The sequence below is a fragment of the Anomalospiza imberbis genome, chromosome 10 (genome assembly GCF_031753505.1).
Source record: "Anomalospiza imberbis isolate Cuckoo-Finch-1a 21T00152 chromosome 10, ASM3175350v1, whole genome shotgun sequence".
Classification (NCBI taxonomy): Eukaryota; Metazoa; Chordata; class Aves; order Passeriformes; family Viduidae; genus Anomalospiza; species Anomalospiza imberbis.
Genome location: NC_089690.1, coordinates 19,179,734 through 19,204,299, shown reverse-complemented (window position 1 = coordinate 19,204,299; position 24,566 = coordinate 19,179,734). Strand labels below are relative to the sequence as shown.

Genomic DNA, 24,566 nt, shown 5'->3' with positions numbered 1-24,566 from the left:
GCCCCAGGATCAAGCCGGGCAGCCTCCATGGCAGCAGTTCAGCCCACAGGGAGGGATGGAGCGGACTCAGGCTTACCTCGTTCCTCGAGGAAAGGGAGGCCAGAGACGAGGATGCAGAGCCGGGAGCAGCGCAGCCTTTTATGCCGGGTCCCAGAGCCCTGCGGGGCCACAAACATTCCTTGTCTGTGAAACATCCAAACTCCTGGGAGTGGCCACTTGCAAGGCCTCACTGCTGATGAGGTCCCTGCCTCTGTCATCTCAGACATTTTTCACCAGTTTCACACCAATCAACGTGGAAATTATTCATGTGTGTCCCAGGTTCCTAAGACAAATTGACTTGGAGGTCCCACGCCAGTGTATAAGATGTGTTGAAATGAAATTTTGTAGTGTCTGTAAGATTCTGTCACTTGTTCTTCTTGATGGTTACTTTGGCTCCAGTTACAGGTAAATTCAGCCATCGAGTGACACCTCAGGTCTGCTCTCAGGAGCTTTCAGTGCAGGCACTCCGGCTAATCCTGAGAGTCATTTCTCCCACGGGCCATCACAGACGTACAGAAGACTGTGGGTCACTTGGGGCACCAAGTCAACACTGCACAACCCCATAGTGGGGAGGAGACCCAACTCTGCAGGGAGGTGGCAAAGCTCAGTGGCAAGGAAAGTCCATGTTCAGCTGAATGGATGTCCCCTGCAGGCCTGAGTGACAGCCATGGGGAGCTTGCTTACAGTCCACAGGCCGTGCCACATCCTGGTTTTGTGATCAAAGAGATGCTGTGTCCTTCCCTGAAAGAGCCTCACAGCCACACTCACCTGTTTTGCTCAGCATGCTGATCCCAGAGGTCAGAGACCTGGCTGGAGGCTTTGGGGAAGAGGCTGAGGGTAGGGAGCCCAAAGCTGTTTTTTTTTTTTCTGTATCTAGGATGGAGTTTCCCATTCCAGGCATTTTACATTTCAAAGGGACACTGGATCAGTCTCTCAGAACACATGGGTGTCATCATGAATGTGGAAGAGCTGGGAAAATCCCTGAGCTCCAGGCAAACCTGAGTCACCCAGTGTGGACTTCCGTGGACTGGGTGCCGCAGACTCAGGCGCTCAAGGGATAACAGAGCTCATATCCTCAATGTTCTGCTGCCATGAAGGATATTCCCCCACCTTGTATCCCCAGTCGTGGATCACCTGGTGCTTGTCTGCCATCTCCTGCATTTGCTGCCTCCCCAGGCATGGTCTTTTCTGGCTGCTCAAGGGCCGTAGTGACTCCCCGCTAGTGAGTACCCCACATCAACCCCAGAAGGTCTGGGTGGAGCTCTGGAGGTCTTGTGCTCCCATCAACTGCTCAGGGCAGATCAAACTCTCCCGGTTCCTCAGCAGGCTCTGGGCCTTGTCCTGCTGACTTCTAACCACTGAAAGAGCTAATGGAAGAGTTCACTATCTCTTGTACAGCACTCCCAGGCCTGTCCCTTGTCCTCCTCCAGGAAACCCTGGGATTTTCTTTCATGCTGCTTGTGATTGCTGCCTCTTTGCCTTTGACAGTGCACCTCTCGGGAGAATTTGGCTTCATTCTCTCCAGAACCACCAGGAGGTGGTGGAGGCAGCAGCTCCATGCCCCCCTCCATGCCTTGCCCATCTCCAGCAGGTTATGCAGCGCCGTGCCCTCGGCCTCCCCCATGTGTCAGGTGCTGCAGCCCTAATGTTCTGCCTGGTCCTCTGGCAGTGCCTCTCTCTGTAAGAGATCCCCACGTACACCTCCCCTGTCCCTGGGGACTCCAAATGGGAACACCAATCCAGATGTGGTCTCTGCAGTGCCCAGGAACGTGCACCCTCCATGGGGTGATCAGATGCCAGGCTTATGGGGCGAGATCTGGACAAGGACAATAAGGAACTCTCAGGATTAGGGGTGAAAGCTCCCCAGAGGACTCAGAGTGAAAGCTCGTTTGGGGCAGACTTTCTCTCTGCTTTCCAGCCCTTCTACCCCAAAGGGGTTCCTTGTCACTGGTCTGAGAGTGCAATGCAGAGCAGGTGGCATTCCCTGCACATACGCAGCCCACTGCTCTCCAGGCTGCCACGGCATGTGCTCACCAGTGCAGGCAGCCTCAGTGTCATCTCCTGCTGGTCGTCCCCCTTTAACAACCTGGGAGGCTCATCTCTAGGAGCCCTTCCCATCTCCTGGTGGCCTCCCACGGGTGCAGGGCACCCCTGGAAGTGCTGCCCAGGAGAAAAGGACCTGTCGTACAGTGGCAGTGTTCAGAAGACCATGGGACAAGGCCCACAGCTTCTGGAGGCAGCTGGGAAGTTTGTTCTTCTCTGAGCGGGAGCAGAGGACTTCCAGAGGTCTCTCCCAACCTCCATTATCCTGGGTTGCCCTGCATCCCCTGGGCCCTTGAGCAGCCACCCAAAGGCAACGCCTTTTGGAAAGCTGCTGCAGCAGCAGCACAGGATTACATGGATGTACAAGGTGGTTTGGGACCAGTCCTAAAAGGTCTGGAAATGCCCCTGTCCAAGGCAAAACATTTCATAGGAAAGAGGCTATGTGCTCTGGTATCCCTGGCATGCCTGAGTCCAGGGCACCGTGTGCACTCATTTCCACATCAGCATGATTCAGGTTTGCCTGAAGCTCATGGATTTTCCCAACTCTTCCACATCCCAATGATTCCCACAAGCTCTGGGAGACTGATCCAATATCCCTTTGATCTGTGAAATTAATTAAATGGGCAAAGTGATGCCTGCCCCAGGAGAAGGAGCCATGAGCTCTGGGCTCCCTGCCCTCAGCCTCTTCCCCAAAGCCGCCAACCAGATCCCAGCCTCAAGGATGGACACACAGAGCAAAGTGGGTCACTTTGTGTTTGAGAAAATGGGTCAATTTGTCTTTCAGGGAGAGATGTAGGCATGCCTTTGATCACCTTCCTACGTGTTGATTTCCTTGTTTCCTGGAGGATCCCAGCTTCCCAAGCTGAGGCCTGAGCTCAGGTTGTCAAATGCCAAGGTCAGGGCAATCCCAAACCTGGACACAGGCTGGGCCTTGAGTGGATTGAGAGCAGCCCTGTGGAGGGGGACTTGCAGGTTCTGGTGGCTGAAATACTGAACACGGACCTGCACTGCCTGCTAGCAGCCCAGTGCAAAAATCCAATTGTATTCTGGGCTGCATCCAGAGCCGTGTGGCCAGCAGGTCGAAGGAGGGGATTGTCCTGCTCTACTCGGCTCTCATAACACCATACCTGGGGTACTGCCTCCAGCTCTAGATCACACAGCCTAAGAAACACACGGACCTGCTGCAGTGGGTCCAGAGGAGGCACAAAGAGCACCAGGCAGCTGGAGCCATTGCCCTGTGAGGACAGGCTGAGAGGGCTGGGGTTGTGTAGCAAAGAGAGGAGAAGGCTCCCAGGAGACATTCAGTTAAGAAAGGGAAGGATACCTGGTTGGGATGTGTAGGGAATAGTCAGGTGCTACCAGTTTGAAACTGAAAGCATATATGTAGATTTGATATCATATTTGATATTTGTATTTAGAATAGATATTGGGAAGGAACCTTTACCTCTGAGAGGGGTAGGACACTGCAACAGGTTGTCCAGAGAAGTGGTAGAACCTGTTTGAGGGGGCAGGAGCAAGATGATTTTATGGTCCATGCCATGCACAAGTGATTCCAAGAGTCATCGCAGGGTTTTGGGTTGCAAGAAGCAAGAGAACAAAATTTGAGATGACAAGAGGCAGGGACCTCATCAGCAGTGAGGCCTTGCAAGTGGCCACTCCCAGGAGTTTGGATGTTTCACAGACAAGGAATGTTTGTGGCCCCGCAGGGCTCTGGGACCCGGCATAAAAGGCTGCGCTGCTCCCGGCTCTGCATCCTCGTCTCTGGCCTCCCTTTCCTCGAGGAACGAGGTAAGCCTGAGTCCGCTCCATCCCTCCCTGTGGGCTGAACTGCTGCCATGGAGGCTGCCCGGCTTGATCCTGGGGCTGCCTCAGCTTGGCCCTGACACAGAGCTGTTGGAGGCCGTCAGCCTTTCCAGGCTGGTGGCTGGGGACAGCGGGGAAGAGGGGGCTTTGTTCCAGCAGAAGGGGATCAATGGGGCTCAGCCTCAGGGGGATGTGCCCAGCAGAATTTGCACCTGCCATGGAGTAACACAATGTCCCAGTGCATCCCAGGACATCTCTAACACAGCCATGTCTGTTCTGGAGATGGGCTGTGAGCAGTCTTTCCACCGGGGCCTTAAAGCCACTGTGCTGGGTGCTATTGCTGAAGCGGGGCGGCCTTCCCGTGCCGTGCCATGGGGAGGGCACGAGGAGGGTGGTGGGGGCTGTAGGCACAGAGTGTGTTTTGAAGAGCAAATGTGTCCCTGGAGAGAGCTGAGGGACAGAGAGACAGACTGATCCTGAGGCAGGTTGGTGCTCCCTGCTCTGTGTTGCAGCTTTGCCTCGCGCACCGAGAGATGTCTTGCTGCAGACCCTGTCCCCCACGGCCCTGCGGCCCCTGTGGCCCAACCCCCCTTGCAAGCAGCTGCAGTGAGCCCTGCCTCGCCCGCTGCGCTGACTCCACGGTGTACATCGAGCCTTCGCCGGTGGTGGTGACCTTGCCGGGCCCCATCCTCACCTCCTTCCCTCAGAGCACAGCCGTGGGATCCTCTCTGTCAGCGGCTGTGGGCAGCTCCCTCAGCACCGCGGGGGTTCCCATCTCTTCTGGGGGCTCCCTTGGCCTGGGGGGCTCAGGCCTGTGTCTGCCTTTCCCCCGCTGCGGTCAGATCTGCTGAGGCCGGCGCATCATCCCCGTTGGCCTTGGCAAATGGGCCCATCTCTTTCCCTCCCTGGCCCCGCACACGTGTTCCTTGGTCTCTGTTCTGTGCCGCTGCTTTTGCTCCTTCTCATTAAAGCCTTTGTGCAGCATTGCTGGAGAGTCGTGGTCGTTTGTTCTCCTCCTCCCTCACCTACCACCTGCTCTGGAAGGAGGATCTTTCCCTCTCCCATGGCTACAAAGGGACCCCCAATGAATGGGCACTGCCCAATGTTGGTAGAGCTCCTTGAACGATTTGCATTGCCATAGATAGAAATTGGCAGGGAAACGAGGAAAAGAAGCCAGAGATGAAAGGAGCAAGAAAGGAGCAGTGGACAGGGGTGGAGAGGGGACAGCAGTGGACAACTATTGCCACAGGCGGTAACCTGGTGTTGCTGTGGGAATGATCGAACCTGGAAAGAGCTGCCCAGAGCGTGTAGCCCAGTGTCCATTTTTGGATGCATCTGACATAGGAGCCAATGGTCCCAGAGGGGCGTCCTGTGCCTGACCCATTTTGAGTGGGTGGTCTTGCACCTCAGCTGCTGTGTGATTCATCAGAGAACAGTCCACAAGTGAAGCAGCAGCCGAGGAGAGCTGTGAGTGTGTAAGCAGGCTGAGGGAAAACCCGAGGGAACCAAAAGGCCAAGGTCCCACTGAGATTTGAACTCAGATCACTGGATTCAGAGTCCAGAGTGCTCACCATTACACCATAGGACCTCCTGCACCAGACACCTCTGGCTCCTGTGCTGAGCCTCACTCAGCCTTGTCTTTCCCAAATTGCAACAAGCCCTTTCTGACTCAGGAAAAGTTACCTTGGGAAGTCACCTTCCCACAGCAGAAGCTCCCTTGCCTTCTCTTCTCCAGCCCAAGCCACTCCTCCAGCTCCTTAAGGACTAATGACAGGGAAACATTGCTCAACCTCTACAAAAGGTGAAGAAAGACCCTCTGGGGAACCCAGGAAAGGGGCTGGAGAGGCATGGAGAAAGGGCAGGTGCCACGCCAAGGGCTGAGCAACGACTGAGCTCCAGCTCCGGTGAGGAAGTGGTTCACTCACCGCTTGGGGTGCAGAGCAAGGAGGGCAGAGCCCTCTCTGGGAACTCTTCCCTCGCACAAGGAACTTGACTGCACGGCAATCCCAGGGGGACACAAGCCCAAATGCCTGCTCAAAGCAGGGCTGGAGACAAAGCAAGGAGAAGGCAACCCAGTGCCTCAGCCCCACTGCAAACTCAGCCTGATGTCCAGGTGTTCTCTGCCCACCTGGCTGCAGTGGCTCACCACTCTCTGGGAGTCTCTGCAGGATCCAGGGCAGCTCCTGCAGTTGGCTTTTGCCAAGGCCAACCTGGCTCAAAGCCAGTGTGTGCCTGCTGGGCTGGGAGGTGCCGGGAGTCCTGGGCAGGAGCCCGGCTGAGGGGAGCAGGGTTAGCGGCTCGACTGCTCTGTGGGAGAAGAAGATGCACAGAGAAGGATCCGTGCCCTTTGGGAGCAGGAGGGATCAGGTGGTGTTATACTAGTTTTATCATTTTTACTAAAAGCAGGTGGCACGTGTAGAGGGAAGAGGAAGGCTATGGCCAGCGTTGCCCACAGCGCTACAGCCAAGCAGGCTAAAAGCTGTTGGCCGAGCCAGTCTTGCTGAAAAAGCACCTTAGCAGAGGATGGTTTCGATCCATCGACCTCTGGGTTATGGGCCCAGCACGCTCCCGCTGCGCCACTCTGCTCCTCCTGAGCCCTGCCTGCCATTGCTCTCCCCGCAGCCTGACGCTGCCGGGCACTGCTGGCCCTCGCTCCTTCCCTTCCTCTCTCCTCGGCCGCCCCCACCCCACAAAACTGACCCCCCGACAAATTCACCTCCCTTCAGCCTGGGCTCCACAGCTCCAGGGCCTGCCCTTGCCCTCCTCCCACACCTCCCCCACACAGCCCTGCACAGCCCCCTGCCCTTTGACACCCACGCTGACGCTGCACCTGCTCAACGCACCCCTGCAGGCACGCTGCCGCCTGGGGCCTTGACCGCCATGAGGGCACCTGAAATCCACCGACATCCTGACACCTGCAGCCCTGCCCACACATCCACCTGTGCTCCCTGCACGTCGACGCACTGCCCCTGCCCTGCCTGGCAGTTCAGGTCTTTGCTGGCCAGCGAGGGACACGGGTTGCCTTTGCCTGGAATTGCCCACAGGAAGAATTCTCCTCTTTTAGCTGTGCAAATTCTGGTGCCTCAGCTCAATGCTGCTCATGGCTACGCTGAAGTAAAAGCTCTGAGTTCGGGGCACTTGGTGCCAAGCAGCTTGTCAAGCTGAGGGTCCTTGCCCTTAACACTTGGTTGGTGCTACGGAGTGGCAGGCGATGAAATGCTCAGCTCCAGGCTGTTGTCTGCATTTCCCCTTTCCTTCATCATTGATGCTGACAAGGACTCTGAGCTTCCTTTTCTCTTGCAGTGCTTCCCCCTCAGCAAGGGGCTGGGCTGCAGGGCACACACCTTGCAGCAGCAGCAATGGGCTTTTGTCCGCTGCCCTTACATGGGTCCCTCGGGCCTTCCCTTGCCCTGAAGAGGGCCCTTCAGCAGGCAGGCAGGCAGGGCTGGCCCGCAGCTCCTCCCTCACAGCTGCTCCGCGGGGGGCTGCAAGTGCAGGAGCCCTCTGGCAGCTCCAGCTGCTGTCCATGGCAGCCCGCAGCCCAAAAGGGGCGTGTGCCCCGTAGTTGGCAGGATTCGAACCTGCGCGGGGAAACCCCAATGGATTTCTAGTCCATCGCCTTCACCACTCGGCCACAACTACCTGCTCCAGCTCCCCTGGCCCTGCTCATCACATACCCTGTGCCACCACGCCGACACCCAGGCACTTCGGGCCAAGGCGCCTGTTACAAACGCGTCTTTGAGCTTGCTTACAAAATCACTCCCAACGCTATCGGCAAAAGCCACATTTAATATTAGAGGAAAGCACGGCAAAGCTCCTTGAAAAGATTCACTCCACTGCTTACAGGACAGTTAAGGCACCACCAGATAAAACAAGCAATGACAAAACCAAACAAAATCCAAGCAATCAAAACTGAAACAAACCAAGAACTCTCTAGGGAACATTGTCTGCCTGTGCCTGTGTTTGCATGTGTATGAGTTTGTGTGTGTGTGTGTGACTAAAGACAGTGAGGGCAAGGATATAAAGGAACACAGCCTAAAAGCTTGACGGCATGCAAACGTAACTTTAACTTAACTCGTACCTAAAACCTCATTAATACCTTACCCTTAAAATTTCACAGAAGGAAAAACACTTAATAGCACTGAACCTAACTTACAACTTCAAAGTTACACTTCGCAACTAAGCAAAAGAACAACACTAAACAGCATGCAGCTAAGTCCGTAACTGTAACTGAACCTTCCTTAGATCTCCAAGGTACTTAACCGTCCAAGAAAGCAGTACTTCTCCCATATTTGCTATAGCAAATCTATGCACACGTGCATCCACACGGACATGCAGACTCAGTACAAGCAACGTACCTGTGAAAAATTCCCCTCAGTGGTCACTGAAGCACTCACTTTGGATGCCTTTGCATCTCCCGATGGGTGGAGGGCCAGGCCTCAAGCAGTGAGGGTACTGGCCCGGGACTCGTCGTTGTTGGGCAACCCTCCCAGGAAAGCAACCCTGAGAGTTCACTGGCTGTGAGAGCCGTCCCACTCAGAGGGACATTGCTGGTCACAGCCTGCTGCGGTCCAGGAGAGCCCAAATGGTCTCATTTCGGACCACTCTTTACAGGGTTGTAAGAGAGAGGGCTCTAGTCGTAACGAGGTTTCATCCGGGCCAGGGTTTGTGCTGGCACTTTCTTTCAAAGTGTGACAGTGGGAATGTCGTGGCATTCAGGAAACAGAAATATTTTCCAAGACCGGTCATTCTTGAGGGGAAATTTTCATAAGTATAATCGCACACCTGATTACAGAGTGTGTGTGTGTGTGCGCTTGTGATAGAGAATAGATAATGGTATGGATGTTGTCACTTTGAATTTGAAACTAGGTCTTTGCTGTGACTTTGGATCATGTGCTGCCAACCCCTTTTGCACCCTTTAAATTTTGTATCCATATCCTTTGCTTACCGTACACTTCTGAATGCACCTCCTCCCTTTAAAACATTAACCTTTGATTTCAATTCAATATTCTATTTATGCATCATTCATTTAGTGAGTAACAGAGTGAACTTTGCCATCAAACTCTGTTAAGCCACACTGCCATTGTCCAGGCATGAAAAGAAGTGCTTTTCTCCTTTCCAGCCCACAATCCTGTACTCACACCTTGGCACATCCCCACATCACCGATAGAAGAGAGAAGATTGATTTTGCTATGCTTTTTGAAGAAGCTTTGATAGGACGGAAACGTTACTCAAAATATTGGTATTAACTCTCACAAGGAACAAAATGGCACCGGGCCCTGCAGGGCTGTGATCTCCAGGTTACAGACTCAAGCTCAGTGACTGAGGCTTTGGTGCCCTGGTGTAATCTCTGGCAGTTCTTAGAGCAGATGCTGGTAAGCTCAGGACAGCAGCCAGTGCTCACCCTGGCAGAGCAGGTGGTAGGTGAGGGAGGAGGAGAACAAACGACCACGACTCTCCAGCGATGCTGCACAAAGGCTTTAATGAGAAGGAGCAAAAGCAGCGGCACAGAACAGAGACCAAGGAACACGTGTGCGGGGCCAGGGAGGGAAAGAGATGGGCCCATTTGCCAAGGCCAACGGGGATGATGCGCTGGCCTCAGCAGATCTGACCGCAGCGGGGGAAAGGCAGACACAGGCCTGAGCCCCCCAGGCCAAGGGAGCCCCCAGAAGAGATGGGAACCCCCGCGGTGCTGAGGGAGCTGCCCACAGCCGCTGACAGAGAGGATCCCACGGCTGTGCTCTGAGGGAAGGAGGTGAGGATGGGGCCCGGCATGGTCACCACCACCGGCGAAGGCTCGATGTACACCGTGGAGTCAGCGCAGCGGGCGAGGCAGGGCTCACTGCAGCTGCTTGCAAGGGGAGTTGGGCCACAGGGGCCGCAGGGCCGCGGGGGACAGGGTCTGCAGCAAGACATCTCTCGGTGCGCGAGGCAAAGCTGCAACACAGAGCAGGGAGCACCAACCTGCCTCAGGATCAGTCTGTCTCTCTGTCCCTCAGCTCTCTCCAGGGACACATTTGCTCTTCAAAACACACTCTGTGCCTACAGCCCCCACCACCCTCCTCGTGCCCTCCCCATGGCACGGCACGGGAAGGCCGCCCCGCTTCAGCAATAGCACCCAGCACAGTGGCTTTAAGGCCCCGGTGGAAAGACTGCTCACAGCCCATCTCCAGAACAGACATGGCTGTGTTAGAGATGTCCCGGGATGCACTGGGACATTGTGTTACTCCATGGCAGGTGCAAATTCTGCTGGGCACATCCCCCTGAGGCTGAGCCCCATTGATCCCCTTCTGCTGGAACAAAGCCCCCTCTTCCCCGCTGTCCCCAGCCACCAGCCTGGAAAGGCTGACGGCCTCCAACAGCTCTGTGTCAGGGCCAAGCTGAGGCAGCCCCAGGATCAAGCCGGGCAGCCTCCATGGCAGCAGTTCAGCCCACAGGGAGGGATGGAGCGGACTCAGGCTTACCTCGTTCCTCGAGGAAAGGGAGGCCAGAGACGAGGATGCAGAGCCGGGAGCAGCGCAGCCTTTTATGCCGGGTCCCAGAGCCCTGCGGGGCCACAAACATTCCTTGTCTGTGAAACATCCAAACTCCTGGGAGTGGCCACTTGCAAGGCCTCACTGCTGATGAGGTCCCTGCCTCTGTCATCTCAGACATTTTTCACCAGTTTCACACCAATCAACGTGGAAATTATTCATGTGTGTCCCAGCTTCCTAAGACCAATTGTCTTGGAGGTCCCACGCCAGTGTATAAGATGTGTTGGAATAAAATTTTGTAGTGTCTATAACACTTTGTCACTTGTTCTTCTTGATGGTTACTTTGGCTCCAGTTACAGGTAAATTCAGCCATCGAGTGACACCTCAGGTCTGCTCTCAGGAGCTTTCAGTGCAGGCACTCCGGCTAATCCTGAGAGTCATTTCTCCCACGGGCCATCACAGACGTACAGAAGACTGTGGGTCACTTGGGGCACCAAGTCAACACTGCACAACCCCATAGTGGGGAAGAGACCCAACTCTGCAGGGAGGTGGCAAAGCTCAGTGGCAAGGAAAGTCCATGTTCAGCTGAATGGATGTCCCCTGCAGGCCTGAGTGACAGCCATGGGGAGCTTGCTTACAGTCCACAGGCCGTGCCACATCCTGGTTTTGTAATCAAAGAGATGCTGTGTCCTTCCCTGAAAGAGCCTCACAGCCACACTCACCTGTTTTGCTCAGCATGCTGATCCCAGAGGTCAGAGACCTGGCTGGAGGCTTTGGGGAAGAGGCTGAGGGTAGGGAGCCCAAAGCTGTTTTTTTTTTTCTGTATCTAGGATGGAGTTTCCCATTCCAGGCATTTTACATTTCAAAGGGACACTGGATCAGTCTCTCAGAACACATGGGTGTCATCATGAATGTGGAAGAGCTGGGAAAATCCCTGAGCTCCAGGCAAACCTGAGTCACCCAGTGTGGACTTCCGTGGACTGGGTGCCGCAGACTCAGGCGCTCAAGGGATAACAGAGCTCATATCCTCAATGTTCTGCTGCCATGAAGGATATTCCCCCACCTTGTATCCCCAGTCGTGGATCACCTGGTGCTTGTCTGCCATCTCCTGCATTTGCTGCCTCCCCAGGCATGGTCTTTTCTGGCTGCTCAAGGGCCGTAGTGACTCCCCGCTAGTGAGTACCCCACATCAACCCCAGAAGGTCTGGGTGGAGCTCTGGAGGTCTTGTGCTCCCATCAACTGCTCAGGGCAAATCAAACTCTCCCGGTTCCTCAGCAGGCTCTGGGCCTTGTCCTGCTGACTTCTAACCACTGAAAGAGCTAATGGAAGAGTTCACTATCTCTTGTACAGCACTCCCAGGCCTGTCCCTTGTCCTCCTCCAGGAAACCCTGGGATTTTCTTTCATGCTGCTTGTGATTGCTGCCTCTTTGCCTTTGACAGTGCACCTCTCGGGAGAATTTGGCTTCATTCTCTCCAGAACCACCAGGAGGTGGTGGAGGCAGCAGCTCCATGCCCCCCTCCATGCCTTGCCCATCTCCAGCAGGTTATGCAGCGCCGTGCCCTCGGCCTCCCCCATGTGTCAGGTGCTGCAGCCCTAATGTTCTGCCTGGTCCTCTGGCAGTGCCTCTCTCTGTAAGAGATCCCCACGTACACCTCCCCTGTCCCTGGGGACTCCAAATGGGAACACCAATCCAGATGTGGTCTCTGCAGTGCCCAGGAACGTGCACCCTCCATGGGGTGATCAGATGCCAGGCTTATGGGGCGAGATCTGGACAAGGACAATAAGGAACTCTCAGGATTAGGGGTGAAAGCTCCCCAGAGGACTCAGAGTGAAAGCTCGTTTGGGGCAGACTTTCTCTCTGCTTTCCAGCCCTTCTACCCCAAAGGGGTTCCTTGTCACTGGTCTGAGAGTGCAATGCAGAGCAGGTGGCATTCCCTGCACATACGCAGCCCACTGCTCTCCAGGCTGCCACGGCATGTGCTCACCAGTGCAGGCAGCCTCAGTGTCATCTCCTGCTGGTCGTCCCCCTTTAACAACCTGGGAGGCTCATCTCTAGGAGCCCTTCCCATCTCCTGGTGGCCTCCCACGGGTGCAGGGCACCCCTGGAAGTGCTGCCCAGGAGAAAAGGACCTGTCGTACAGTGGCAGTGTTCAGAAGACCATGGGACAAGGCCCACAGCTTCTGGAGGCAGCTGGGAAGTTTGTTCTTCTCTGAGCGGGAGCAGAGGACTTCCAGAGGTCTCTCCCAACCTCCATTATCCTGGGTTGTCCTGCATCCCCTGGGCCCTTGAGCAGCCACCCAAAGGCAACGCCTTTTGGAAAGCTGCTGCAGCAGCAGCACAGGATTACATGGATGTACAAGGTGGTTTGGGACCAGTCCTAAAAGGTCTGGAAATGCCCCTGTCCAAGGCAAAACATTTCATAGGAAAGAGGCTATGTGCTCTGGTATCCCTGGCATGCCTGAGTCCAGGGCACCGTGTGCACTCATTTCCACATCAGCATGATTCAGGTTTGCCTGAAGCTCATGGATTTTCCCAACTCTTCCACATCCCAATGATTCCCACAAGCTCTGGGAGACTGATCCAATATCCCTTTGATCTGTGAAATTAATTAAATGGGCAAAGTGATGCCTGCCCCAGGAGAAGGAGCCATGAGCTCTGGGCTCCCTGCCCTCAGCCTCTTCCCCAAAGCCGCCAACCAGATCCCAGCCTCAAGGATGGACACACAGAGCAAAGTGGGTCACTTTGTGTTTGAGAAAATGGGTCAATTTGTCTTTCAGGGAGAGATGTAGGCATGCCTTTGATCACCTTCCTACGTGTTGATTTCCTTGTTTCCTGGAGGATCCCAGCTTCCCAAGCTGAGGCCTGAGCTCAGGTTGTCAAATGCCAAGGTCAGGGCAATCCCAAACCTGGACACAGGCTGGGCCTTGAGTGGATTGAGAGCAGCCCTGTGGAGGGGGACTTGCAGGTTCTGGTGGCTGAAATACTGAACACGGACCTGCACTGCCTGCTAGCAGCCCAGTGCAAAAATCCAATTGTATTCTGGGCTGCATCCAGAGCCGTGTGGCCAGCAGGTCGAGGGAGGGGATTGTCCTGCTCTACTCGGCTCTCATAACACCATACCTGGGGTACTGCCTCCAGCTCTAGATCACACAGCCTAAGAAACACACGGACCTGCTGCAGTGGGTCCAGAGGAGGCACAAAGAGCACCAGGCAGCTGGAGCCATTGCCCTGTGAGGACAGGCTGAGAGGGCTGGGGTTGTGTAGCAAAGAGAGGAGAAGGCTCCCAGGAGACATTCAGTTAAGAAAGGGAAGGATACCTGGTTGGGATGTGTAGGGAATAGTCAGGTGCTACCAGTTTGAAACTGAAAGCATATATGTAGATTTGATATCATATTTGATATTTGTATTTAGAATAGATATTGGGAAGGAACCTTTACCTCTGAGAGGGGTAGGACACTGCAACAGGTTGTCCAGAGAAGTGGTAGAACCTGTTTGAGGGGGCAGGAGCAAGATGATTTTATGGTCCATGCCATGCACAAGTGATTCCAAGAGTCATCGCAGGGTTTTGGGTTGCAAGAAGCAAGAGAACAAAATTTGAGATGACAAGAGGCAGGGACCTCATCAGCAGTGAGGCCTTGCAAGTGGCCACTCCCAGGAGTTTGGATGTTTCACAGACAAGGAATGTTTGTGGCCCCGCAGGGCTCTGGGACCCGGCATAAAAGGCTGCGCTGCTCCCGGCTCTGCATCCTCGTCTCTGGCCTCCCTTTCCTCGAGGAACGAGGTAAGCCTGAGTCCGCTCCATCCCTCCCTGTGGGCTGAACTGCTGCCATGGAGGCTGCCCGGCTTGATCCTGGGGCTGCCTCAGCTTGGCCCTGACACAGAGCTGTTGGAGGCCGTCAGCCTTTCCAGGCTGGTGGCTGGGGACAGCGGGGAAGAGGGGGCTTTGTTCCAGCAGAAGGGGATCAATGGGGCTCAGCCTCAGGGGGATGTGCCCAGCAGAATTTGCACCTGCCATGGAGTAACACAATGTCCCAGTGCATCCCAGGACATCTCTAACACAGCCATGTCTGTTCTGGAGATGGGCTGTGAGCAGTCTTTCCACAGGGGCCTTAAAGCCACTGTGCTGGGTGCTATTGCTGAAGCGGGGCGGCCGTCCTGTGCCGTGCCATGGGGAGGGCACGAGGAGGGTGGTGGGGGCTGTAGGCACAGAGTGTGTTTTGAAGAGCAAATGTGTCCCTGGAGAGAGCTGAGGGACAGAGAGACAGACTGATCCTGAGGCAGGTTGGTGCTCCCTGCTCTGTGTTGCAGCTTTGCCTCGCGCACCGAGAGATGTCTTGCTGCAGACCCTGTCCCCCACGGCCCTGCGGCCCCTGTGGCCCAACCCCCCTTGCAAGCAGCTGCAGTGAGCCCTGCCTCGCCCGCTGCGCTGACTCCACGGTGTACATCGAGGCTTCGCCGGTGGTGGTGACCATGCCGGGCCCCATCCTCACCTCCTTCCCTCAGAGCACAGCCGTGGGATCCTCTCTGTCAGCGGCTGTGGGCAGCTCCCTCAGCACCGCGGGGGTTCCCATCTCTTCTGGGGGCTCCCTTGGCCTGGGGGGCTCAGGCCTGTGTCTGCCTTTCCCCCGCTGCGGTCAGATCTGCTGAGGCCGGCGCATCATCCCCGTTGGCCTTGGCAAATGGGCCCATCTCTTTCCCTCCCTGGCCCCGCACACGTGTTCCTTGGTCTCTGTTCTGTGCCGCTGCTTTTGCTCCTTCTCATTAAAGCCTTTGTGCAGCATCGCTGGAGAGTCGTGGTCGTTTGTTCTCCTCCTCCCTCACCTACCACCTGCTCTGCCAGGGTGAGCACTGGCTGCTGTCCTGAGCTTACCAGCATCTGCTCTAAGAACTGCCAGAGATTACACCAGGGCACCAAAGCCTCAGTCACTGAGCTTGAGTCTGTAACCTGGAGATCACAGCCCTGCAGGGCCCGGTGCCATTTTGTTCCTTGTGAGTGTTAATACCAATATTTTGAGTACCGTTTCTGTCCTATCAAAGCTTCTTCACAAAAGCATAGCAAAATCAATCTTCTCTCTTCTATCGGTGATGTGGGGATGTGCCAAGGGTGTGAGTACAGGATTGTGGGCTGGAAAGGAGAAAAGCACTTCTTTTCATGCCTGGACAATGGCAGTGTGGCTTAACAGAGTTTGATGGCAATGTTCACTCTGTTACTCACTAAATGAATGATGCATAAATAGAATACTGAATTGAAATCAAAGGTTAATGTTTTAAAGGGAGGAGGTGCATTCAGAAGTGTACGGTAAGCAAAGGATATGGATTCAAAATTTAAAGGGTGCAAAAGGGGTTTGCAGCACACGATCCACAGTCACAGCAAGGACTTAATTACAAATTTACAGTGACAACATCCATCCCATTATCTATTCTCTCTCTCACATGCACACACATACTCAGTTTTTAGGTGTATAAATATACCTATCAAAAATGACCGGTCTTGGAAAGTATTTCTGTTTCCTGAATGCCAAGACATTCCCACTGTCACACTTTGAAAGAAAGTGCCAGCACAAACCCTGGCCCGGATGAAACCTCGTTACGACTAGAGCCCTCTCTCTTACAACCCTATAAAGAGTGGTCCGAAATGAGACCATTTGGGCTCTCCTGGACCGCAGCAGGCTGTGACCAGCAATGTCCCTCTGAGTGGGACGGCTCTCACAGCCAGTGAACTCTCAGGGTTGCTTTCCTTGGAGGGTTGCCCAACAACGACGAGTCCCGGGCCAATACCCTCACTGCTTGAGGCCTGGCCCTCCACCCATCGGGAGATGCAAAGGCATCCAAAGTGAGTGCTTCAGTGACCACTGAGGGGAATTTTTCACAGGTACGTTGCTTGTTCTGAGTCTGCATGTCCGTGTGGATGCACGTGTGCATAGATTTGCTATAGCAAATATGGGAGAAGTACTGCTTTCTTGGACGGTTAAGTACCTTGGAGATCTAAGGAAGGTTCAGTTACAGTTACGGACTTAGCTGCATGCTGTTTAGTGTTGTTCTTTTGCTTAGTTGCGAAGTGTAACTTTGAAGTTGTAAGTTAGGTTCAGTGCTATTAAGTGTTTTTCCTTCTGTGAAATTTTAAGGGTAAGGTATTAATGAGGTTTTAGGTACGAGTTAAGTTAAAGTTACGTTTGCATGCCGTCAAGCTTTTAGGCTGTGTTCCTTTATATCCTTGCCCTCACTGTCTTTAGTCACACACACACACACAAACTCATACACATGCAAACACAGGCACAGGCAGACAATGTTCCCTAGAGAGTTCTTGGTTTGTTTCAGTTTTGATTGCTTGGATTTTGTTTGGTTTTGTCATTGCTTGTTTTATCTGGTGGTGCCTTAACTGTCCTGTAAGCAGTGGAGTGAATCTTTTCAAGGAGCTTTGCCGTGCTTTCCTCTAATATTAAATGTGGCTTTTGCCGATAGCGTTGGGAGTGATTTTGTAAGCAAGCTCAAAGACGCGTTTGTAACAGGCGCCTTGGCCCGAAGTGCCTGGGTGTCGGCGTGGTGGCACAGGGTATGTGATGAGCAGGGCCAGGGGAGCTGGAGCAGGTAGTTGTGGCCGAGTGGTGAAGGCGATGGACTAGAAATCCATTGGGGTTTCCCCGCGCAGGTTCGAATCCTGCCAACTACGGGGCACACGCCCCTTTTGGGCTGCGGGCTGCCATGGACAGCAGCTGGAGCTGCCAGAGGGCTCCTGCACTTGCAGCCCCCCGCGGAGCAGCTGTGAGGGAGGAGCTGCGGGCCAGCCCTGCCTGCCTGCCTGCCTGCTGAAGGGCCCTCTTCAGGGCAAGGGAAGGCCCGAGGGACCCATGTAAGGGCAGCGGACAAAAGCCCATTGCTGCTGCTGCAAGGTGTGTGCCCTGCAGCCCAGCCACTTGCTGAGGGGGAAGCACTGCAAGAGAAAAGGAAGCTCAGAGTCCTTGTCAGCATCAATGATGAAGGAAAGGGGAAATGCAGACAACAGCCTGGAGCTGAGCATTTCATCGCCTGCCACTCCGTAGCACCAACCAAGTGTTAAGGGCAAGGACCCTCAGCTTGACAAGCTGCTTGGCACCAAGTGCCCCGAACTCAGAGCTTTTACTTCAGCGTAGCCATGAGCAGCATTGAGCTGAGGCACCAGAATTTGCACAGCTAAAAGAGGAGAATTCTTCCTGTGGGCAATTCCAGGCAAAGGCAACCCGTGTCCCTCGCTGGCCAGCAAAGACCTGAACTGCCAGGCAGGGCAGGGGCAGTGCGTCGACGTGCAGGGAGCACAGGTGGATGTGTGGGCAGGGCTGCAGGTGTCAGGATGTCGGTGGATTTCAGGTGCCCTCATGGCGGTCAAGGCCCCAGGCGGCAGCGTGCCTGCAGGGGTGCGTTGAGCAGGTGCAGCGTCAGCGTGGGTGTCAAAGGGCAGGGGGCTGTGCAGGGCTGTGTGGGGGAGGTGTGGGAGGAGGGCAAGGGCAGGCCCTGGAGCTGTGGAGCCCAGGCTGAAGGGAGGTGAATTTGTCGGGGGGTCTGTTTTGTGGGGTGGGGGCGGCCGAGGAGAGAGGAAGGGAAGGAGCGAGGGCCAGCAGTGCCCGGCAGCGTCAGGCTGCGGGGAGAGCAATGGCAGGCAGGGCTCAGGAGGAGCAGAGTGGCGCAGCGGGAGCGTGCTGGGCCCATAACCCAGAGGTCGATGGATCGAAACCATCCTCTGCTAAGGTGCTTTTTCAGCAAGACTGGCTCGGCCAACAGCTTTTAGCCTGCTTGGCTGTAGCGCTGTGGGCAACGCTGGCCATAGCCTTCCTCTTCCCTCTACACCGTGCTACCTGCTTTTGTCGGAAACGGTAAAGCCTGTATAATTTCTGAAACAGACTTTAGTCAGGGGTTTGTTCACCTTTGCCCAGAGGGAAGAAAAAGGAAGCTTTCCTCTAAAAGATTCTGTGTACCCATGGTTTGGCCTTCACTGGGTGGGGCCTGATGGATTTCAATCAACAGAAAGAGGCTTCCGAGATCTTCCTTGCAGAGCAGGTGGTAGGTGAGGGAGGAGGAGAACAAACGACCACGACTCTCCAGCGATGCTGCACAAAGGCTTTAATGAGAAGGAGCAAAAGCAGCGGCACAGAACAGAGACCAAGCAACACGTGTGCGGGGCCAGGGAGGGAAAGAGATGGGCCCATTTGCCAAGGCCAACGGGGATGATGCGCCGGCCTCAGCAGATCTGACCGCAGCGGGGAAAAGGCAGACACAGGCCTGAGCCCCCCAGGCCAAGGGAGCCCCCAGAAGAGATGGGAACCCCCGCGGTGCTGAGGGAGCTGCCCACAGCCGCTGACAGAGAGGATCCCACGGCTGTGCTCTGAGGGAAGGAGGTGAGGATGGGGCCCGGCATGGTCACCACCACCGGCGAAGGCTCGATGTACACCGTGGAGTCTGCGCAGCGGGCGAGGCAGGGCTCACTGCAGCTGCTTGCAAGGGGGGTTGGGCCACAGGGGCCGCAGGGCCGTGGGGGACAGGGTCTGCAGCAAGACATCTCTCGGTGCGCGAGGCAAAGCTGCAACACAGAGCAGGGAGCACCAACCTGCCTCAGGATCAGTCTGTCTCTCTGTCCCTCAGCTCTCTCCAGGGACACATTTGCTCTTCAAAACACACTCTGTGCCTACAGCCCCCACCACCCTCCTCGTGCCCTCCCCATGGCACGGCACGGGACGGCCGCCCCGCTTCAGCAATAGCACCCAGCACAGTGGCTTTAAGGCCCCTGTGGAAAGACTGCTCACAGCCCATCTCCAGAACAGACATGGCTGTGTTAGAGATGTCCTGGGATGCACTGGGACATTGTGTTACTCCATGGCAGGTGCAAATTCTGCTGGGCACATCCCCCTGAGGCTGAGCCCCATTGATCCCCTTCTGCTGGAACAAAGCCCCCTCTTCCCCGCTGTCCCCAGCCACCAGCCTGGAAAGGCTGACGGCCTCCAACAGCTCTGTGTCAGGGCCAAGCTGAGGCAGCCCCAGGATCAAGCCGGGCAGCCTCCATGGCAGCAGTTCAGCCCACAGGGAGGGATGGAGCGGACTCAGGCTTACCTCGTTCCTCGAGGAAAGGGAGGCCAGAGACGAGGATGCAGAGCCGGGAGCAGCGCAGCCTTTTATGCCGGGTCCCAGAGCCCTGCGGGGCCACAAACATTCCTTGTCTGTGAAACATCCAAACTCCTGGGAGTGGCCACTTGCAAGGCCTCACTGCTGATGAGGTCCCTGCCTCTTGTCGTCTCAAATTTTGTTCTCTTGCTTCTTGCAACCCAAAACCCTGCGATGACTCTTGGAATCACTTGTGCATGGCATGGACCATAAAATCATCTTGCTCCTGCCCCCTCAAACAGGTTCTACCACTTCTCTGGACAACCTGTTGTGGTGTCCTACCCCTCTCAGAGGTAAAGGTTCCTTCCCAATATCTATTCTAAATACAAATATCAAATATGATATCAAATCTACATATATGCTTTCAGTTTCAAACTGGTAGCACCTGACTATTCCCTACACATCCCAACCAGGTATCCTTCCCTTTCTTAACTGAATGTCTCCTGGGAGCCTTCTCCTCTCTTTGCTACACAACCCCAGCCCTCTCAGCCTGTCCTCACAGGGCAATGGCTCCAGCTGCCTGGTGCTCTTTGTGCCTCCTCTGGACCCACTGCAGCAGGTCCGTGTGTTTCTTAGGCTGTGTGATCTAGAGCTGGAGGCAGTACCCCAGGTATGGTGTTATGAGAGCCGAGTAGAGCAGGACAATCCCCTCCCTCGACCTGCTGGCCACACGGCTCTGGATGCAGCCCAGAATACAATTGGATTTTTGCACTGGGCTGCTAGCAGGCAGTGCAGGTCCGTGTTCAGTATTTCAGCCACCAGAACCTGCAAGTCCCCCTCCACAGGGCTGCTCTCAATCCACTCAAGGCCCAGCCTGTGTCCAGGTTTGGGATTGCCCTGACCTTGGCATTTGACAACCTGAGCTCAGGCCTCAGCTTGGGAAGCTGGGATCCTCCCGGAAACAAGGAAATCAACACGTAGGAAGGTGATCAAAGGCATGCCTACATCTCTCCCTGAAAGACAAATTGACCCATTTTCTCAAACACAAAGTGACCCACTTTGCTCTGTGTGTCCATCCTTGAGGCTGGGATCTGGTTGGCGGCTTTGGGGAAGAGGCTGAGGGCAGGGAGCCCAGAGCTCATGGCTCCTTCTCCTGGGGCAAGCATCACTTTGCCCATTTAATTAATTTCACAGATCAAAGGGATATTGGATCAGTCTCCCAGAGCTTGTGGGAATCATTGGGATGTGGAAGAGTTGGGAAAATCCATGAGCTTCAGGCAAACCTGAATCATGCTGATGTGGAAATGAGTGCACACAGTGCCCTGGACTCAGGCATGCCAGGGATACCAGAGCACATAGCCTCTTTCCTATGAAATGTTTTGCCTTGGACAGGGGCATTTCCAGACCTTTTAGGACTGGTCCCAAACCACCTTGTACATCCATGTAATCCTGTGCTGCTGCTGCAGCAGCTTTCCAAAAGGCGTTGCCTTTGGGTGGCTGCTCAAGGGCCCAGGGGATGCAGGGCAACCCAGGAGAATGGAGGTTGGGAGAGACCTCTGGAAGTCCTCTGCTCCCGCTCAGAGAAGAACAAACTTCCCAGCTGCCTCCAGAAGCTGTGGGCCTTGTCCCATTGTCCTCTGAACACTGCCACTGTACGACAGGTCCTTTTCTCCTGGGCAGCACTTCCAGGGGTGCCCTGCACCCGTGGGAGGCCACCAGGAGATGGGAAGGGCTCCTAGAGATGAGCCTCCCAGGTTGTTAAAGGGGGACGACCAGCAGGAGATGACACTGAGGCTGCCTGCACCGGTGAGCAGGGGTCTGTAGGGGGGCATGGAGCTGCTGCCTCCACCACCTCCTGGTGGTTCTGGAGAGAATGAAGCCAAACTCTCCCGAGAGGTGCACTGTCAAAGGCAAAGAGGCAGCAATCACAAGCAGCATGAAAGAAAATCCCAGGGTTTCCTGGAGGAGGACAAGGGACAGGCCTGGGAGAGCTGTGCAAGAGATAGTGAACTCTTCCATTAGCTCTTTCAGTGGTTAGAAGTCAGCAGGACAAGGCCCAGAGCCTGCTGAGGAACCGGGAGAGTTTGATCTGCCCTGAGCAGTTGATGGGAGCACAAGACCTCCAGAGCTCCACCCAGACCTTCTGGGGTTGATGTGGGGTACTCACTAGTGGGGAGCCACTACAGCCCTTGAGCAGCCAGAAAAGACCATGCCTGGGGAGGCAGCAAATGCAGGAGATGGCAGACAAGCACCAGGTGATCCACGACTGGGGATACAAGGTGGGGGAATATCCTTCATGGAAGCAGAACATTGAGGATATGAGCTCTGTTATCCCTTGAGCGCCTGAGTCTGCGGCACCCAGTCCACGGAAGTCCACACTGGGTGACTCAGGTTTGCCTGGAGCTCAGGGATTTTCCCAGCTCTTCCACATTCATGATGACACCCATGTGCTCTGAGAGACTGATCCAGTGTCCCTTTGAAATGTAAAATGCCTGGAATGGGAAACTCCATCCTAGATACAGAAAAAAAAAAACAGCTTTGGGCTCCCTACCCTCAGCCTCTTCCCCAAAGCCACCAGCCAGGTCTCTGGCCTCTGGGATCAGCATGCTGAGCAAAACAGGTGAGTGTGGCTGTGAGGCTCTTTCAGGGAAGGACACAGCATCTCTTTGATCACAAAACCAGGATGTGGCACGGCCTGTGGACTGTAAGCAAGCTCCCCATGGCTGTCACTCAGGCCTGCAGGGGACATCCATTCAGCTGAACATGGACTTTCCTTGCCACTGAGCTTTGCCACCTCCCTGCAGAGTTGGGTCTCTTCCCCACTATGGGGTTGTGCAGTGTTGACTTGGTGCCCCAAGTGACCCACAGTCTTCTGTACGTCTGTGATGGCCCGTGGGAGAAATGACTCTCAGGATTAGCCGGAGTGCCTGCACTGAAAGCTCCTGAGAGCAGACCTGAGGTGTCACTCGATGGCTGAATTTACCTGTAACTGGAGCCAAAGTAACCATCAAGAAGAACAAGTGACAAAGTGTTATAGACACTACAAAATTTTATTCCAACACATCTTATACACTGGCGTGGGACCTCCAAGACAATTGGTCTTAGGAAGCTGGGACACACATGAATAATTTCCACGTTGATTGGTGTGAAACTGGTGAAAAATGTCTGAGATGACAGAGGCAGGGACCTCATCAGCAGTGAGGCCTTGCAAGTGGCCACTCCCAGGAGTTTGGATGTTTCACAGACAAGGAATGTTTGTGGCCCCGCAGGGCTCTGGGACCCGGCATAAAAGGCTGCGCTGCTCCCGGCTCTGCATCCTCGTCTCTGGCCTCCCTTTCCTCGAGGAACGAGGTAAGCCTGAGTCCGCTCCATCCCTCCCTGTGGGCTGAACTGCTGCCATGGAGGCTGCCCGGCTTGATCCTGGGGCTGCCTCAGCTTGGCCCTGACACAGAGCTGTTGGAGGCCGTCAGCCTTTCCAGGCTGGTGGCTGGGGACAGCGGGGAAGAGGGGGCTTTGTTCCAGCAGAAGGGGATCAATGGGGCTCAGCCTCAGGGGGATGTGCCCAGCAGAATTTGCACCTGCCATGGTGAAACACAATGTCCCAGTGCATCCCGGGACACCTCTAACACAGCCACGTCTGTTCTGGAGATGGGCTGTGAGCAGTCTTTCCACAGGGGCCTTAAAGCCACTGTGCTGGGTGCTATTGCTGAAGCGGGGCGGCCTTCCCGTGCCGTGCCATGGGGAGGGCACGAGGAGGGTGGTGGGGGCTGTAGGCACAGAGTGTGTTTTGAAGAGCAAATGTGTCCCTGGAGAGAGCTGAGGGACAGAGAGACAGACTGATCCTGAGGCAGGTTGGTGCTCCCTGCTCTGTGTTGCAGCTTTGCCTCGCGCACCGAGAGATGTCTTGCTGCAGACCCTGTCCCCCACGGCCCTGCGGCCCCTGTGGCCCAACTCCCCTTGCAAGCAGCTGCAGTGAGCCCTGCCTCGCCCGCTGCGCTGACTCCACGGTGTACATCGAGGCTTCGCCGGTGGTGGTGACCATGCCGGGCCCCATCCTCACCTCCTTCCCTCAGAGCACAGCCGTGGGATCCTCTCTGTCAGCGGCTGTGGGCAGCTCCCTCAGCACCGCGGGGGTTCCCATCTCTTCTGGGGGCTCCCTTGGCCTGGGGGGCTCAGGCCTGTGTCTGCCTTTCCCCCGCTGCGGTCAGATCTGCTGAGGCCGGCGCATCATCCCCGTTGGCCTTGGCAAATGGGCCCATCTCTTTCCCTCCCTGGCCCCGCACACGTGTTCCTTGGTCTCTGTTCTGTGCCGCTGCTTTTGCTCCTTCTCATTAAAGCCTTTGTGCAGCATTGCTGGAGAGTCGTGGTCGTTTGTTCTCCTCCTCCCTCACCTACCACCTGCTCTGGAAGGAGGATCTTTCCCTCTCCCATGGCTACAAAGGGACCCCCAAAAATGGGGCACTGCCCATTGTTGGTAGAGCTCCTTGAACGATTTGCATTGCCATAGATAGAAATTGGCAGGGAAACGAGGAAAAGAAGCCAGAGATGAAAGGAGCAAGAAAGGAGCAGTGGACAGGGGTGGAGAGGGGACAGCAGTGGACAACTATTGCCACAGGCGGTAACCTGGTGTTGCTGTGGGAATGATCGAACCTGGAAAGAGCTGCCCAGAGCGTGTAGCCCAGTGTCCATTTTTGGATGCATCTGACATAGGAGCCAATGGTCCCAGAGGGGCGTCCTGTGCCTGACCCATTTTGAGTGGGTGGTCTTGCACCTCAGCTGCTGTGTGATTCATCAGAGAACAGTCCACAAGTGAAGCAGCAGCCGAGGAGAGCTGTGAGTGTGTAAGCAGGCTGAGGGAAAGCCCGAGGGAACCAAAAGGCCAAGGTCCCACTGAGATTTGAACTCAGATCACTGGATTCAGAGTCCAGAGTGCTCACCATTACACCATAGGACCTCCTACACCAGACACCTCTGGCTCCTGTGCTGAGCCTCACTCAGCCTTGTCTTTCCCAAATTGCAACAAGCCCTTTCTGACTCAGGAAAAGTTAGCTTGGGAAGTCACCTTCCCACAGCAGAAGCTCCCTTGCCTTCTCTTCTCCAGCCCAAGCCACTCCAGCTCCTTAAGGACTAATGACA

General features: G+C 55.2%; 1 protein-coding gene and 6 non-coding genes across 7 annotated transcripts in view; 2 read left to right on the top strand and 5 right to left on the bottom strand.

Moving 5' to 3' along the window:
• LIMS2 (LIM zinc finger domain containing 2) overlaps positions 1-24,566 on the bottom strand; it is a 201,757-nt gene that overhangs the window by 38,174 nt on the left and 139,017 nt on the right. The gene's annotated exons all lie outside the window — the stretch shown is intronic.
• Positions 5,402-5,473, bottom strand: TRNAQ-CUG (transfer RNA glutamine (anticodon CUG)). The gene has a single exon. It is a non-coding gene; the product is annotated as a tRNA-Gln (tRNA).
• TRNAM-CAU (transfer RNA methionine (anticodon CAU)) lies at positions 6,400-6,471 on the bottom strand. The gene has a single exon. It is a non-coding gene; the product is annotated as a tRNA-Met (tRNA).
• Positions 7,446-7,527, bottom strand: TRNAS-AGA (transfer RNA serine (anticodon AGA)). Its single transcript has one exon. It is a non-coding gene; the product is annotated as a tRNA-Ser (tRNA).
• On the top strand, positions 16,950-17,031 carry TRNAS-AGA (transfer RNA serine (anticodon AGA)). Its single transcript has one exon. It is a non-coding gene; the product is annotated as a tRNA-Ser (tRNA).
• TRNAM-CAU (transfer RNA methionine (anticodon CAU)) lies at positions 18,010-18,081 on the top strand. Its single transcript has one exon. It is a non-coding gene; the product is annotated as a tRNA-Met (tRNA).
• On the bottom strand, positions 24,313-24,384 carry TRNAQ-CUG (transfer RNA glutamine (anticodon CUG)). Its single transcript has one exon. It is a non-coding gene; the product is annotated as a tRNA-Gln (tRNA).